Genomic DNA, 16807 nt, shown 5'->3' with positions numbered 1-16807 from the left:
AAATGGATGTAGCCATGTACTGATAGCATTCAACAGACAGAATGCCACAGATATATCTGGGACAATACCTGTGCGGTGCACAGACAAAACCTATCAGCCAATCCCCCTGATATCATATGGATAGGCCCACAGTTGAGAGCTATGCAGACAGACAACATTCCATGAAAAAGTACCATGTACACAGAAACCCTGTAAGAACAGCAAGATACAATGCACACAACAACACTACTCACGCTGTCTGTAGGTCTGGAACCTTACTGAAATGTGGATTTGGCCTGTGTCTGCAGGTTCTGCTGTAAGAGGTATTGCTACCTGCTGTCTGTAACACTGATGTCCACACACAATAAGGATGTCATCCATACTGGAAAGGTGAAGGGACAAAGCCCACAGAAGGCAGCAATTTAATGTACAGGGTTGCCATGACAGTGGTTATCTGAAGTACTACACAGCAGGATGCATGCAATTAGCAACTGGTGGACACTGACTGGTGCAGAGGCCACTACCTGATCATGTGCAATACCAACAAAAGCATGCTGCAATCTATTCAAACCAGCTCAATCACTCTACTGGAGAGACTGAGAGACAGAGAGAGAGAGAAAAACTTCAAGAAAGGTCACAAAGCTCAGGGTTGTATTACAGTGGAAAAAAACATAACAGGTATGTGAAACAGATATGCATTTACTTGCATGTAATATATGGCATAAAATAATAGGATGTATAATGTGAAAGCATGTATATGTGCCATCAGTACTTGTTCCTGTAATGATGTCCTGCTCAACAACTGCACTGGGCAATAGTGTCAGTCCCTGTGGACAGTGGGACATATTTGTCAAATGTGCAGATCAGCAGTGAATGGCAAAGACGTGACCCATGATATCTGTATTCTGTAAATTACTGTGGCCAAAGGCTGGTGGGGGTATTAATACTGCCATGATAGACACATGGGTGAGAGACCACACCACCTGCAGGACAGTCATGTTAAAGTGTAGCATAACATGCCCAACTGCCATAGCAGTATAATACGCTTATCTAATGTTTGTCACCATATATAACCCCCTAATGTTAGTCTGTGTTCATATGTGACACCTGTCTATGTTGCAGCAAGGCAGAACAGTTCAGCTGTGAAGTAACGAGAGTTACATGAGTGCAGTCCAGATGTTCGTATGCACTCCACATACAGAAACATATATGTGTGATACATATTCACAGCTGTGTATGTCTACAGAACCTCGGACAGTTATACATTAATATAGGTATATAAACAATACATAATGATGTCTACACATATATGCACATATGTATGTATATATATATATATATATATATATATATATATATATATATATATACATGTATACAAACATATATATGTGTGTGTGTGTGTGTGTGTGTGTGTGTGTGTGTGTGTATACACACACACACACACACACACATATATATATATATATATATATATATATATATATATACATATTTATGTCAATACATGTCCCCTGCCATGACATGTGTGAGAGAACATCACACATCAATACACAACATACCTACACACCAGTACATGGCTGCAAGATGGAGTGTGGAGTGTGGTGTGTAACCCATGTTGGGAACACATCACAATTGTTTGAGAAGGTGGGATATATATGTTGGTGAAGGGTATTAGGCACATATTCATATGTAGGGCTGGTTGGGTGACAAACAAGACAGCATATAGGGCTGGTATATGACATGTGGTGGTTAAACACTGTGGATGGGTAGTTACATTTGGAATGTGGAGGTCATTGAGCCGAATCACGACAGCATCTACATGGACATAAAGGTGCCTGGGCTGTGGGCTGAGCAGGAGGAACATGCATGTCAAACCTTGTGTATGTGTGCCTCATGCCTCCAGGTGATGTAGCACATACCTAATGTCTCTGTGGAGCTCCCTATGCACAAGACCCTGGACCTAACTGGGTGACAGATATATGTCTGTGTGTGCTCCATGTGGGGGGGGGGGGCACACACCATCCCCTGCGGCGGTTCCACATGAAGGTAGTGCCGGAATAGTAGATAATGAGGTTCCATGGTGGGTCATGGATGTGATGTGGACTGGTAACATGTGCACATTAGGTGGGAGTGGTGTTCCTGCAGGCAAATAACCTCTACACATACTGGTGTGTAACTGTCATGGAACTTATGTGGGTTGTAATAGTCCACACAATCCCAGAACATGTCCAACAACATGCATAGATGTCCCCAATATCACAGAATGGCAGATGTGTAGCAATCACATAGTAGGCATACCACATGCATATGTGGAAACATAGTGGCAGTGACAATGGCAAGCAGGTGAAATACTCTGTAACAACCCAGAAACTCTAGTGTCCCCACAGGGAGCATGTCTATAAACACATAGCAGAAAGTGTTGTACAATACAATATATGACCCAATGGTACATATATCAGAGACATATCAGTAGCATTGTGTGAACATTAAGTTGGAGCTGATATGGTGGCGGGAGACTGATATGTGTATTGTATTATGGTAAACTTGCCATATGAGTTGCTCAGACATATTTCCATCATTATGTCTTTCAAGGAGTATGGCACACCCGAGGAATCCTGCCTACAGTGCCACTGAGGATGACATTATACATATCAACATCATCCAGAACTACCAGCTGTTGTTCTCACGAACAAGCCAGGGCCAGCATGAGCAAACAGCCATGTGGAACGATGTGGTCCACAGGGTGAATGAGGTGGGGATGCACAGCCATACATATGAGCAGGTCTGCCACCACTGTAGTGACCTGCTCCACCATGTACATCACCATGCCGCTGCCGTGCGGGGTGACCACCTTGCAACAGGGGGAGCCATAACACCCATCCACCCCCTGACAAGAGTGGAGGAGCTGCTCATGAGGCTGGTAGCACCTGCCCACCCACAAGAGCTACAGACATATACAGTCATGGAGGTGGGTGCTACACACAAACCAGACATGGAGCATGCAGGTAAGGTTCCAGGGCATATCAGTAGACTACTGTAGTGTATGCATCTGTACCGGTAGATCATGCATATGTGGGATGTGGAGTCTGTTGCTGTATAGTACTGATAAGCAGTAATGCATAATCTGTAGTACTGTGGACTTCAGCTGTTGTTGTACTATAATATTGCAGTCACCCTGTAGCAATGCCACAGCTATGGCCACTGACATCAACTCTATCTCATTTCAATGTAGGTACCTCTGGGATACCAGCAAGGCAGCGGCCAGATGCTGGTGAGTATGGTTTAAGGTTATGCTTGGCAATTCACTGTGCATGTCATAGCTAAGGTGTAGGCCATGTACACATCTAACACACCTACCCATAATGCATGCTGTACATGTGCACTGACAGAGCACACACCTCACTAATGGGATTACCAGCCTCGCACACATGCAATACACAGACCATCTCAGACAACTGTGGCTAAACTCCAGTGCACATTGCCCAGGCACAGCTGACATCTGCCTAAAATACATAGCTATGTCATACACAGAGCAGTTGAACATGCTACACATAAAGACATCCCACTCCCTCTGCAAACACATTCTCCAGGGTCCTAAACCTCATCAACACATTACACAGAACATACTGGATGGATAGGGCCCTGTCCTGGGGAATTCCCACACTCTGGAACGGAAAACCCATACATGTCAGGCAATGCTACTCATTGGCCCTCTTTACAAAAACACTTGACAACTGGGTGGGAAATAGGGAATTCACTCTGGGTGGTATGTCTGAGCCACAGCCTGACAGGGACACAGGGGAATAACATTAGTGGGTGGTGCATGGCTGGGAACCCCTGTGGCTAGGCTTATGTAGGCCGCAGGACCAATAGACCAGTACTCACCTATGTGTATCACAGGCAACATCAACCAGGGCTCAAAAATGGTCAATAATGGTCTCTACTCACACCATAGGTACAGTAGATTGTGTCTGTGGTTGGTCTAATGGTAGTCTATCACTCATACATGCACCACTGAGGATGACATCTGAGACTACACATCAAGCATTCACTAAACACATGTCCACATGTAATCCAGAAACACACAGATGCTGTGAGCAGCAGCAGAAACACAACTGACACACAGATACACATCCTGCAATTGTGTGTACACTTGTGAGGTATGGTGCACAGTACATGCCAGGGTGCTGAACAGATGCACAGCAATGCTGCGGACATGGGTGCAATGAGTTCCAGGGGGGAGGGCCATCACCTACAAACAGAAGCCATGTATAATGTTGGTAACAGGGATTGACTACAGTTGCAATGCATGCTGCTGAGCAACACATGTTCTGCATGCTGACTTGTGTGTAATTACAGGTTTGTGTGTGATACTGTACTGCACCATTGTGTGTGTTATGGGGGTGCGGGGAGCTGTCTGTAGGTACTGTCTGGTGGAGTGTATGGGTTGCCATGTATGTCGACTGCATGTTTGTAACGTCTGTGTGTGTGGCCATGTCTTCACATATGTGTGTGTGTGTGTGTGTGTGTGTGTGTGTGTGTGTGTGTGTGTGTGTGTGTGTGTGTGTGTATGTACTGTTTAGTGATGATGTACAGGTCTTACAGTCTGTTCCCTGTTTTCCCTTCATAGGTGGCGAGGTGGGGCTGGGACCGCCCCCCTCTGCAGGGAATCTGATGTCACTGATACAGACAGTGACCATGAGGATAAGTGTGTTGAGGCACAGGAAGGATCATCAGGAGCTGCAGCTGGGCCACCAACTGACATCCCACACATATCCACCCCATCCACTCACACAGTCACACTGCCTCTACATACCTCATCACCATTGGCCTTTGCTGAAAGACAGTCTACGGTTGGCATTGGCCAGGACAGTGTGGTATCTATGGCACGTGTGTCAGGACACAGCAGCCATAGCCAGATGTCTGGTGGGGTATCACATAGACAGATGTTCAGGAGTGCTCATCGGAGCACTGCTGGTCATCATGCCCCTAGCAGACGTGCCACATCTATTATCAACCACACACATGTTCCAGGCTGTGATGGAGGCACAGGCACGAATGGTACGATACACCAGGCAGGGTTTAAGGGTGCAGAGGGTCATCACACCTCTGTAACTGACAGCATTCATGACCTAGCAGGTGCCATCCATAATTACACCGGGGTCATCCACAATGTCATGTCCATGCGTCAAGACAGGCAGGACAGTTGCGATGGCCATGTGGACATATGCCAGCAACACCAGCAGATGGAGGTTGCCGTGGACATCTCACCAGTCACAGCCGCTCCCGTAGTGGCAGTACCAGCCCCAGCACTGTGGGAGGGTGCTGTCCACAGACCGTCATAGCAGACCACATGCACATGACCTTGGCCAGTCCCAGGAGGGACCTGGATCCAGTGGACATCTGTCAACCTCAGGGGACAGTACTCAATCTGGCTTTGTACCTGATACTGCCTGTAGCAACCCTGCCAGGCACAGCTCCCGTGTCTGTGGCCGGAGATGGTGAACTGCAAACCCTGCCAGGTGCAGTCTGCAGCTGTCTCACAAATCCCTGTATAAGGCAGCCACATGGAGGAACTGTGTGCATGCAGACACACACATAAACAACAAACTTAAGGCAACCACATACCTGCACACATGACATCACCAGTGGCCCATAACAGTACTCAGCCCCCCCCACACACACACACACACACACACACATACACACACATGTTGTCAATTGTATGGCTCAGCCTAGGCCTCTGGCAAACCAACAACACATCCTGTGTATATGATGCTACCTGTGCCACTCCCTGACATCCATAACATCGATGCAGGGACAGAATAACATGGTGCTGATGCACAGGGTGACTGTACAACAGTGTAGCAATGGAATGATGTGTAGCATGTTGTCAGCAGTAAAGTGAAATGTTAATATCCTGGAAGGTGTAGCTGTGCAGCAATGATGCATCATAGCTGTAATTAACAATGTTGTATTGTTGTCACCATTATTTATTATGATTGTGTTGTGTTTGTCCATGTGCCACATGGCTGATGGGTGAAGTGGTGTCAACAGGCCTTCTACAGTGGACACCAGTAAGTGTGGTGGGTGGTACACATGCCATGGCTGGGTACAACACACAGAACCTTTGGTTTGGATGCAGTACAGGTACAAGACTGTACACATGGAGGTATGTCCCCGTGCAGGTAACACATCTGTTGCAGATGTAATCCCACCAAGACAGGATAGGGACAATCACACATTGCTATATATATGCAGTCTGCAATGTGGTTGACATTGAACATGCTAACAGCAGGGTGTATGTCCCTCTCCCCACTCTACTGCAATCCTCACCTCAGTAACGTGTGTGTGTGTGCCAATGCCGGTGGTATAACCCTACCCTTAGGAGGGTGTGAAGTGCTCAACTACTCTGAATGGTGTAAACAACAACTAACAACCTGATTACATACACTGTACAGTATTACAGACAGCTATGTGGAGGATAGATACAACAGAAACTGTAATAATGGTGGATGTGTCCACAACAGCCACACTCAGTGAGTTATAGCAACCCCAGTAGTGCTGCACACCTCTACAGTGTGGAGGAGGGCATTAACACATCTATGACCTGTGAAGGACTGTATGTCCACAGGATGGCACATGTGGAATGTTGGCATTTGCCAAGAAGTCCTGGTGGAAACATATTCTGTGAACGGAGGTAGATCCCTTAACAACTACATACATTCCTACAAGTGGGATGGTGTACAAAAGCCTGCTATGATCTACATAGGCATTGTGCACCTCCTAACCCTCACCTACACCTGTCATGATTGGGTCAAGGAGTTATACCAAGTTCAGGTTGTATTGTCTGCCTTTGACAAGTCCAACATTGGTGGGGTCCTGTGTGTTAAGATTACCAGTGACACTGACCATGGGTTCATTGTTGATATGTTCCATGTCCCTGCAGATCAGGATCATCAGGCTACTGGGTGGTAGTTCCCAGCTGACATGGTGGATTTGTGGTTGTCCTTGCCAACATTGGTGAATCCATTGTCAGGTGTAGGCCTGTTGGATCATATGAAGGATCCCAGCTACTTACTGTGCCTGCCCAGGTGGTTCCCCCAAGCATGACACTTCACTTGACTGTACTGCATGATATGTTAGTAATGTCAGCCTGACATCCTACAGGTGGGATGGAGTACTGTTAACATGTACTGCCCTTGTCATGTAGGGTCCTGGTTATGGGATCTGCTAAGGTTGGTAGTGTATTGCAGGCCAGATGTGTTTGGCTGGGAGGGGGAATAGCTATCCATGCCAGATGTATGTTGTTTGGGTCTCTCAAACCCATCTATGGTGCATGCGGATATATATGTTGTGGTTACGTTCCCAGTTTCATCTACAGATGTATGTCCATATATACCTATATAGATATATATGCGTTCACCTTTGAAAGGGAGACAATCATTTCTTCGAATGGTCCTTTCTGCAAACTGATAGGACCAATCCATCATTTCTTACTGCACCACAGTTCAAAACACAGCAGTTCTAAAGGCACCTTCGCTGACTCTTGAACTGCAAGTTGGAATACATATCGTAATGCAGGGGGGGCATACCCTTCTGCACCCCCCATCTGGGGCCTGGGCCCACCACAACCCTGCTGTAGTCTGTCTGTGTAGGCCTGGGGGAGGGCTTACCCACAGGGCTCATTCAGAGGCCATTGTACAGCATTTGTTTGTGTTTGTCTACACCTATCCTGCTAGCTGTGACTGTTGTTGGGTATGTGCCCCCCCAACTGTCATGTGTGAGTCACTTACCTTGTGGGTGTCCCAGTATTGAGGGTGGAGCTGCAGGGCTGCCTATGTTGGATGCACATAGTACACTCCCTATACATGGTTGAGCACAGGTAGTGTCATCTTTGGCATCCCTTTTACTGTATGTGCGAGTCGAAGCAAGGTGTCATTCCCTGGGTCCCTACTGTGTCAGTGCATGTGCTATGCGTTGCCTCTTTGTCAAGGTCAGGGCATACTGGGCACGCCTCCTTCTCCTACTGGGGCAGGCTCAGGTTGTTCCTCCTCCGAGTCACTCTGTGCCTGTGCAGGCCTTGGCAATGGTGGGGGGCTGTGTGTTCTTGCCCCATACTGTTCCTGCTGCAGCTGTTTCCACAGGATCATATTGTGTAGCATGGCACATACAAGGACAATGCGGGTACATGTAGTTGGTGAGTACTGCAAGGCTCCACCAGATGTGTCTAGGCACCAGAACCATGACTTGAGCATCCCAAACACACACTCTATTATGATTTGTGTTTGTGTATGTGCCTCATTATGGAGTTATTGTTCGGGTGTGTGTGCATTTCTGATGGGTGTCATCAGCCATGGCTCCAGTGCGTATCCAGCATCCCCCACTAAGTGACCATGTGGGATGTCCCCATTGGCAAATGTCTGGTACAGCTGCGTCAGATGCCAGATATGAGAATCGTGGTAGCTTCCAGGGCAGCCAGCACACACATTCATTATTATGCCCTGGGCATCGCACACAACCTGGCAGTTGATGGAGGGGAAGCCCTTGCGGTTGATGTAGACCCTACCCCACTCACCAGGTGGTGCTTTGATGCACATCTGCGTGCAGTCTATAGCACCCACTACCTCAGGGTATTCTGCTATTTGGTGGAACAGTTGCATATTGCTGGCCAACACCTCACGGGTGTTGGGGAAATATATGTGCTCACCGACATGTGCTGACATGGCATCCAGGAATTGGTGGAGTATCCTGGATGCTGATGCCTGTGAGATCTCCATCATATCCCCAGTTGGCCTTTGGAAGGTACCTGTAGCTAGTATTCTTAGGCCTACACATACCTTGGTATCCTCTGGAATGGGTTCCCCTCTGTTAGTTCTGTGTGTGAGGCATGGCCGGCACAGCTCAACAATTTGCTGTAGGAGGTCCCTGTCCACCCTGTAGCACTCCACTATCTCCAGCTCATGTAGCCCTTGGTAAGTTACCCTGGATCTGTACACTCTTCTCTGTCTCCTCACTGTGGGTTGCTCAGCAGCATTCACATCCTCACCACCCTCAGCCTATTGCACATGCTGGTTTATGATAGCAAAAGCAGCCCCTAACATTTTTTCTCTTGCTTTCGTTTTGTAAAATTTCCCCATCTGTATACACCGGTGGTGCAGAGGTTTTGTGAAAAACAAGGGGGAAAGGTGTTTGCATAGTTTATAGTGATGTGGTGGGCTGGGCTGCTGCCTGTGTAATTGGCTGTTTCTGATGCATTTCACCTGTCAGCTAAGCTAGTTCTCCTTCATTACCTTCCTACTGCTGTTTTCCCTTCTCATTGCCTCCCTGTTTAAGCCTGTGTGCGTGTCGCTCAAACGGAGTGCTCAAATGTGCACAGAGCTGCTATTTCCTGGTTTAACTTCCTTTTTGTTCCTATAAAACCCAGTGTACATCACGCACACCTGCTTACACTTTGTAAAGAGTGCTAGGCAGTTTGGACACACCTCTAGCTTAGCTGTGCTAAGCTAGGAGCAGTCCTGAGCCACAGGGCTCCAATCCACTTACAGTATACCTGACACACACCCCCATGATGTCACCTATATCTTAGTCTTGCACCCAGCTATTTATACTCTTACACTCTTGGGACCTGCCTCACACCCTGGGGAAATCTGGGATTCACTATCTTTCCCCTCATTTGCATAGGATTGCCTGCTAATGCATAGTTACATGTCCCACACTGAGCCTCCACTCTAAACAACCATTATGCACTGGCCAGGTTGTCTTCTACCTGCCATTGACTTGTATGACAAAATACTGCTTTTAGTTAGAATGCTCATTTTAAGTTTATTTTTTTATTTTCCCCCCGATCCCGTTTGCACGCCACTGCCCTATGCTTAAACAGCCGAGATCGGCGAAAAAAAAATAAAAGTTGATTTTTTTATTTTTGAAACAGTTTGCAATGCCAATGGCCTTATACTTGGCCATTGGCATGCTTCCATAATGATATGCAGCCTTTATTTGGAGCAGTCATAGCTCCGTTTTGTAGTTTGCAGAAATGTACTCTGTGACTAACTGAGTACATTTCTGCAGACTGCACTCGTCCTGCACTGCCAGCTGCCAGCTTCCTGGATCACAAATTACCCTCATTTGCATGGTTTTCACCTGTAAATGAGGGTAATTTGCATACAGGAGCTCAGTCCATGCAGGATTAGCCTAAGAGCTCACATGCACGTCCCGGGAGCTCGTTCCTGGATCGCACGTCGGCCATATTGCTGTAAATAGCTCTTAGACTAATCCTGCACGCTATAAAGGGCTTCATAAATCCAGGGGACTGTCAAAAGTACTGCTTTGCAACTGGAGTAAAAGCAGTATCATAGTCTTTATCAAATTTTTGTAAGTATCCTTTTGCAACTAACCTGGCCTTGTACCTACAGATTTTCCCTTTAGAGTCACATTTCGCTTCAAAAACTCATTTACATCCGATTACATGTTTGCCTTGAGGTAGCTCTGGAATTGTCCATGTCTGGAGTTCATTGGGTGATGTCATCTCTTCATCAACAGCTCTAATCCACATTTGCTTTTCAAGTGGTAGTTTTTGCATCTCTTCCAATGAACCCAGCTCAGCCTGAACTGCTATGCAAGCCACATAAGACAAATGTTTAGATGGAATACCTTTATTGCTTCTTGTTAATTTCCTGACTGAAGTCATTTGTGTTTCAACATCTTCTTTATCAGTTTTTGAATTGTCTGCAATAATTTCTATTTCTGTGTAGCTTTGCTCTTGTTTTTCTTGTGGCACAGATATGTTTTTTTTTCCTCAGACTGAACAGTTTGTGTCAGTTCCTGAAACTTTGAACACATAGAACTTTCATTAACAATCACACTTCTGCTGACTTTTACTTCATTTGTGGCTGGATGTAGAATTCCTTATCCTTTTTGAGACTCAGTGTAACTCACAAGTACAGCTTCCTTTGTACATGGCTCTCATTTTGTACATTTTTCCTCTGGAATATGCACATACATTTTACTTCCAAAAATTTGGATGTGTCTGAAATTTGGTTTTATTCTGTTGCACAGTTCATATGGAATTTTCTATACTGTTTTTTTCTGACGAGCAGTTCTGGAGACAGCATACATTCATGATAGACTCTCTCCAGTATGTGGTTGGCGTAAGAGCATCGAAAATCATGCTCCTTTCACTGTCACAGGGAGTCTGATTCATTCTCTCTGCAGCCTCATTTTGTTCTGGGTTATATGGTACAGTGGTCTGGAACATAATTCCATGTTTTCTGAGAATGGCTTGTGTTGTGCCACTTGTATATTCAGACCCATTGTCTGTACGTGGTACTCTGGGCTTTCTGCCAACCTTATTACTTACTTGAGCTAGATACTGTTCTAACTCTGCTAGCACTTCACCCTTGTTGTGCAACAGGTACAATGTGGTGTACCTGGAGTAATCATCAATGAAACTAAGAAAATAGTACCTCTTCTTGCCTGCAGTCATGTTTTTCATTGGACCACAAAGATCTGAATGAAGTCCAGAGGTTTTTGAGCTTTGCTGTTGCTCTGCTTTGGAAAAGGCTTTTTGGTCATTTTTTCCCTTAATGAAGCTGGCACATTTCATTATTTGATTACACTGGCTAATTTTTACACCACTTTCATAGTTACCCTCAATGATTTTCTTTATTGTGTCAGGACATCTGTGCCCAAGACATATGTGCCAAGTGTAAATGCAGTTTGAATATATTTCTTTGGCTGTATTAACCATTTCACTGCAGTTCAGCTGGTACAGTTCATCTGTGATTTTTGGCCTTTGTGAGTAAGCAATCTCCTTTTGTGATGACATAACTGTCATCTTGGAAAGTCACTACATTGTCTTGGTTTGTAAGCATCTTCACTGACAGTAGGTTACTTTCAAGAACAAGCACATACAGAACATTTCTCAACTATATATTCTTGATAATATTCTGAGAGACAGGACAGTAAATAAAACCATCTCTGATTCCTTCTGACTTTATTACGTCCCCATTGGTGACTTTTTCTGTTTTGCTTTGATTGAGTTGAGTGAAGACATTTCTGTCATTGGTCATTTGACTTGTAGCTCCCGAGTCAACACACCATGCATGCACAGATGAGGCACCACATTTGTACTGAAATGCATCCTCAATGTCTGAAGTGACATCTGCTTCTTCATTCACATTCTTAGGTTGTTGTGATTTTATCTTGTCTTTGCATTCTAGCTTTCTAGATTCTGCAATCTGCCTTGAAGTGTCCTGTTTTTTAACACACAAAGCATTTACGTGTTTCTAGCTCCATTTTACAATGCTTATTTATGTTTGCTATCTTTAAAACAGCATCTGTATTGGACACACTATCACTGTTTATGCTTTCTGTTTTGTTCCTGTATCCATCCACAAGCTGGCCTTTAACATATTCCAAAGTCAGCTCATAGGTTCTTAGGTTCATAGGTTCATACTAGGCTATCTGCCCTAGGGCATTTATAAGCCTAGTCAGAGTGTGTTTGGCTTTCGCCACCCATTTTAAATGAATTTTGCTATGCCCTTTTTCGAGGTTAGTATACTGTGCCTCTGTCCAACAGTGACACAGAAGTGATACCCGGGGTAAACCTACTATCTCCCATCCACTCATCAAGATTCCTCTTGAAGAGAGTCAATGAGGGACTCTGCCTAACCTGGACTGGGATTTTATTCCAGAGTGAAGGAAGCCTCTGGGTTATGAATCTGTCCCTCTAGCATGCCCTATTTATTTCAGTGCTGAGGTTCAAGTCTCTCGAGCGCGTAGCTCGATGGGATTTGGATTTTATGAGGTGCAGCATGTCCATTAATTCCAGGTTGGACATGGCTTTATACGTCAGGCACAGATTGCCTCTGAGCAGGTGGTATGCCACTGAGTAGAGCTGGAGTTTCTTTAACCGGGCAGCATATGGCATCTGTTTGAGCCCTTTGATCCTCTTGGTGAGGTACTTTTGGGGTCTTTCCAGTTGCTGCAGGTGTCTGGTAAGGTACATCCCAAAAGGGGCATTGTACTCAATTATGGGCCTGATGAGGGATGAGTAAAGAGGCACGATGACCTCCCCTGATCTAGATGTGAATCCCTTCATGATTAGGTGGGCTATATAAAATGTTTTTCTAACCACTTTGGCCACGTGGTTGTCAAATGAGAGATTGCTATCAACTTGGGTCCCCAGGTCCCTAATTACTTCTTCCATACTTAATGGATTACCACCTATGTGGTAATTTGTGGGCACTTTGTTTTTGCCAAAGGGGATGACTATACACTTTTTGGCGTTTAGCTTGAGGCCATGGCTCTGGCACCAGTTGTCTGTTTCTATGAGGCCCTTTTGTAGGATGCTTGTGTCGGCTGGAGAGTTGATTATGGCACCCAGTTTGCAGTCATCTGTGAACTTGGTCAGCCACAGCCCTTCCGTGTTAGCCTGTACCTCTGAGAAAAATATACCGAACAAGAGAGGTCCCAGGACTGAGCCTTGTGGGATGCCACTTGTAACTGGTTTGGAGTCTGACATGGCTCCAGCAATTCTAACCATGTGAGTTCTGTCCTTGAGCCAGTTTGCAACCCATCTAGTGACATAGGGGTTTATATTTAAGGTGGTGAGCTTATCTATAATGCCCGAGTGGGGTATTGTATTGAAGGCTTTTGCAAGGTCCAGGTAGGCTGTCTGGACCACCTTCCCCTCGTCAATGGCCTTGGTGACTGTTTCAAAGAAATCGACCAGGTTTAAGAGGCAGGATCTGCCCTTAACAAAGCCAAACTGGGTAGGATCTAGTGTCTGTAGGTCCCCAATATCTTTATTTATGAGGTCCATGATGATCCTTTCCATAGCTTTGCAGACCAAGCTAGTCAAGCTTATGTGGACGATAGTTTCCAGGATCCGTTGAGGCAGCACCTTTGTGGAGAGGGACCACTGTTGCTGTACACCACTCTTTGGGTACATATCCTGTAGTAAGGCTGAGACTGAACAGTAGTTTTATGTTTGTGTTTAGTTCTTCTTGGAGTTCATGTAGGACACAGCCTGGGACACTGTCTGGTCCCAATGATGCTGTGTTTTTTGCTTTGGAGTGGGCGGCTCTTACCTGAGCATCTGAGATGTCAGTGGGGCAGCACTCTGCTGGGATAGATATTTGACCTTTGGGTGGGGAAGGGGGGGGGGGGAGTTTGCACTGAACCTGTCAGCTAGGATGTTGGCAATGTCTGTGGGTTCGGTGTATTTTTCATCATTTTGGACTAATTCTGAGCATATCTGGGAATTCCCACCCAGGTTCCTAACATAACTAAAGAAAGCCTTGTGATTATCCTTAGTGTCCTGTGCAATTTTTCTCTCGAAGCTGGTCTTAGATGATTTTATGAGTGCCCATAGTTTTTTTCTAATACTGATCAGAGATGCCTTCCCTTTTTGGGATTTTGCTCTATCATGTAGTAGCTTCCTCCTTCTATTGTATAGTTTGTTTATGGCTGGAGTCCACCAAACAGGACGCCTAACTTTGGAGGATTGGGTCTTGGTTTTATTTGGGATTGCATGATTTATGCATTCCTGAAGGTGTTCATAGAATGCGTTTATAAAGGATTCTGTGGTCTGGACTGTATTTTCCACAGGCCCGGGGGCTTTGAAGGATTCCACCTCGGTTTTGAGGAGTGTGAAATTTGCTTTAGAGAAGTTTTTCACTGTGGTTTTCTGGGCAGGGGCTGGGGTCGGGATGTGAATATCTTAGTGAGATTAGTTTATGGTCTAATCTTACCAGTGAGGGATACACTTCTGGTCTGGAGCATAGAGTCCCCATGTTGGTGATGATCAGGTCCAGTATGTTTTCCCCTCTTGTGGGAGTGGCAACAAGTTGTTCCATAGCATTTGAGTTTATAAATTCTAGGAACCTTTGGGCTAGGGTGTTGCAGCTAGAGTAATGTTCCCAGTCTATGTTAGGGTAGTTGAAGTCGCCCAATATAATGGTGTTTGGAGTGACCTTGATATTTTCCACTGTTCTCAGAAAGGCAGAGTGCGGTTCCTGGGTTTGAGAGGGTGGTCTGTAGCAGGCTATAAAATGGAAGGCAGTTTTACCCACTGTTAGTTGCACATGGATAGTCTCTGATGCTTTGTGCTGTGCCACCAACCTGGAGGTGTGGGTATCTTTGATGAATATTGATACTCCCCCTCCATTTGTGGTTCGGTCCAAGTTTTGGGGCCGAAAAACATGGTATGAGGTATAACCTGGTAGTGCTGGGGTGCTCTCGGGAGCCTTGAACCAGGTTTCTGTTACTGCACAGATATCGATGTTCTCCATGCTAAGGAGAGTTTTGAGTGCGTGCATCTTGAGGTTTAGACTTCTGGCGTTGAGTAGCATTACTCTTAGTTTCTTATCCCTTGTGATACCTATGGAGGTGTGTTTGTCTTTTGAGCCTTGCCTAAAAAAGGCACTATGGGGGTGGCAAGAGCCTTTGCCAATATCCGAAAGCCCAGAGGTGACAGGTGCAAGCCGTCCCTAGCGAAGCATCTTGGCTTGTCGAGCATGTCATCCCAGGCAGACAGGCATTGGATCCCCTTTGAATGACACTAATACTTAAGCCAATTGTTGAAATTGATCATCTTGTCTTCATATTGTGGCATCATTCTTGGTGAGGATAAGATGCTACTCAAGGTCAGGGTCATACCGGCCTGGGCTACATGCTCAGGGAGCTCCTCTATGTCTCTTTTCATGTAGTCCAGGGAGGTACATCTCAGGTCATTCACACCAGCATGGACAATGGCTGAGTCATATTTGTACTTGCCTTGGAGTGACCTGAGTGCTTGTGTTATGTGGCGGATCCTAGCGCCCGACAGGCAGCTCACCATGACCTTCTCCTTGTTCAGCCTGGTGAGCGGGACGTCAGTGTGCCTGACGATAGAGTCACCTATTACAAGTGTATCAGGTGTGTTGTTTAGCCTTAAGGGCTGTGACTGTTCAGCACACTGGATTTGTGAGCTATGTGTTGCACGTGTTTTGTTTTGGGGTAGCGGTTGCTTGGGTGTCTGCTTTGGAGGTCTCTGCTGCTTAGGCAGATTTTTATTTAGAGCCTCTGAGTATGTTTTTGTGTGTTTATGTGTTTGGTTTGCTGTCGTGGTAGGTCTATGTGAGACTGGAATTGTAGTGAGTGTGGTTTCCTTCTCCTGAGTTGAGAGAGCTTAGCCTCCAGTTTGGCTATATGGTTGCATCTCTCACATGTGTTGGAATTTGTTCGGAGGAGGAGAGAGTTGTCTGTGTACATGAGGTAGTTGTAACATTGCCTCAAGATTCCCAGATTCAGCAGCTGGACCGGAGAGGAGATTGACAACTGACCTTTGGACATGCTAGAATAGTGTTGGGAATTCCTTTATAATTGAAAAAAAGGGCCAATGGGGAACAAAGTAGTCAAGGGGAGTTTGTGAGGGTGTAGTGCTTTTAATTTTTTAGTGCTGACTTACATAATTGCTTTAGTGAGCAAGTGCCAGGCTTTAGAGTGGGAATAGGGTGTTTATTATGAGAACTAGATCAGTTCTAAGGGAAAAAGTGAAGAGCAGACTTTGTGGAGCCGAGAATGGTTTAAACCCAATTAAGCGGCGCTGCCCGATGCTGCGCAAAGCCACCCTAAAGCAGGTTTTATACAGGGGGACTTGAAAGAGCTAGAAATTGGCCCAAAACGGCCAATAGACTACCAGATTCTTGTGCTGGGAACTCCCCTCCAGGGATAGATAGGCTGCTCCAAGCTCCCCACTGCCACTGGTGAACAAAGAAGCCTCCCTTTATCCAAGAAAGGAAATGGGCAACACAGGAAAGCCTGTATTTGGACTACTCTA

This window comes from Protopterus annectens, chromosome 6.part0, assembly GCF_019279795.1.
Source record: "Protopterus annectens isolate FY-2018-M chromosome 6.part0, PAN1.0, whole genome shotgun sequence".
Taxonomy (NCBI): Eukaryota; Metazoa; Chordata; order Ceratodontiformes; family Protopteridae; genus Protopterus; species Protopterus annectens.
Note: the sequence above shows the minus strand (reverse complement) of the source record.